The sequence below is a fragment of the Olea europaea genome, chromosome 16, assembly GCF_002742605.1.
Source record: "Olea europaea var. sylvestris chromosome 16, O_europaea_v1, whole genome shotgun sequence".
In the NCBI taxonomy this organism is placed as follows: Eukaryota; Viridiplantae; Streptophyta; class Magnoliopsida; order Lamiales; family Oleaceae; genus Olea; species Olea europaea.
Genome location: NC_036252.1, coordinates 11,048,338 through 11,050,505, shown reverse-complemented (window position 1 = coordinate 11,050,505; position 2,168 = coordinate 11,048,338). Strand labels below are relative to the sequence as shown.

General features: G+C 35.6%; 1 pseudogene; it reads left to right on the top strand.

Moving 5' to 3' along the window:
- The first annotated feature begins 821 nt into the window (after window positions 1-821).
- The window catches only part of LOC111412078, a 7,522-nt pseudogene continuing 6,175 nt past the window's right edge, over window positions 822-2,168 (top strand).

Here is a 2,168-nt window from a genome sequence, read left to right as displayed (position 1 = left end):
TGGTTTGAGTACACACGTGAAAGTTAAAGGCTTTTGATTTGAATTGATTTTCTATATGTTTTCAAAAGTAAGTATAAGTCACTTTAAAATTGTGCATTTATATTTAAATTGAGAAATAGATCCATCTAATTTACCGGATGAAATTCTCCACATAATCGAGTACTCTTTTGCAAGACACTCTTTAGAAGTTGATAGAAATGAAATCCAAATTTTTCGAGGCATTGACATTACTTTACTAAAAAAAATTCATAAAAACATATTACTTTATAAAAATTAATTTAAAAATTATATTTGATAGATTATGTAATTTTGAAATACAATCTAACATATTAAGATTAGAATCATTTCATGATAAAAATAAAATGGTAATAAAAAATCATTTTTCGAAAAATAAATATATTCATTTGTTAATATGTTTGGTCTTCATTTTTTAAAATTTATTTTTCTTCAAACATACTTTCTATCATATATTTATGGAATTCATATTTTTGCTCTTGAATTAGTGTGGAGAAATAGAAAGACATGACTGTAGCGTATAAAAATTGAGGAAGAGTAAAAAGGGTTCTATGAAATAATCCTCCACGCCGCATAAATCGAGGAAAAGCAACAAAGTCATTGTATCAAACACGTAAGATAAACGACGTCGTTGCTTTCTCACAATAAAAAAAAGCCACAGAGAGACAATCTGGAAGAATCTAATGTTCTTTCCACAGTAGTGAAATATTGTCATTTTTATTGAAAAAAAAGTTACAGTCTGATAAAATGGAAGAATTTACTGCTTTTTAGTGAAACATATAGTAGTGAAAACGGCACCCACCTTCGCATCTCTAAAACCCTAATTCTCTTTCCAAATTCCCTCCAATTGTAAAACCCTAACATCAATGGGAAAGGTAAAGGGGAAGCATCGTTTGGATAAGTACTACCACTTGGCCAAAGAGCATGGCTATAGATCTCGAGCCGCATGGAAGCTGGTTGAGCTCGATTCCAAGTTCGGTTTTCTCCGTCCGGCTAATTCCGTGCTCGACCTCTGCACCTCGCCGGGTGGATGGATGCAAGTTGCCGTAGAGAAGATGCCCGTAGGAAGCCTCGTAATTGGCGTCGACCTCGATCCTATACGACCCATCCGTGGCGCCATCTCCGTGCAGGAGGATATCACTCAGCCTAAGTGTAGAGCAGTGGTGAAGAGACTCATGGCGGAGAATGGATGCAAGGCTTTCGACTTGGTGCTGCACGACGGTTCGCCTAATGTTGGAGGTGCGTGGGCGAGGGAGGCTACCAGTCAGAATGCTCTGGTTATTGACTCGGTTAAGCTTGCTACCGAGCTTTTGGCTACTAAAGGAAATTTTGCTACTAAGGTACTTGTTATGTATATTTGAATTTCACTGTTTTTCAAGCAAAATTAACGCTGAATGCAATATGGAATTACAATTTTGGATATTACATCATAATATAGAATTCTAATATTACTGGTGGAGGCTACCAGTCAGAATGCTCTGGTTATTGACTCGGTTAAGCTTGCTACCGAGCTTTTGGCTACTAAAGGAAATTTTGCTACTAAGGTACTTGTTATGTATATTTGAATTTCACTGTTTTTCAAGCAAAATTAACGCTGAATGCAATATGGAATTACAATTTTGGATATTACATCATAATATAGAATTCTAATATTACTGGTTAATTGTGCATATGAACACGTAAACATTCAAAAGTATTTTATGCTGGATAAGTGATGCATGGGAATTGGTTGATACATTCATGAATTCCATTTGTAAACAAAGAAGTTGGAGAAATTTTTTTGCTATTTGAACTTCCATTTTTTGGCACCAACAGCGGGGGTGTTACCTTTTCTGTTTTCAATAGTGAACAAGTGGCTTCTAGTGAATTATATTTGCTTAATTGCCAACTTTTTGTGTTTAGTGTCATTTCCACAAATTAATTTTTTGGTTCAGTGAAGAATCATTTGAATATCCATTTAGGACCAAATTTATTCCTCGAATGGTTTCAAGACAACAAATGCTGATGTTTACTTTGATCTTTAGAAATTGCTATATTCTTGGGGCTTAGATTCTGGAAATATTTTTCGAATCTATTATTACTTCTGTGATGCTTGTGTGGAAATCCCACCCCCAACTCCCCCCGGGGGGGGGGGGGGGGGCGGGGGGTTTTTT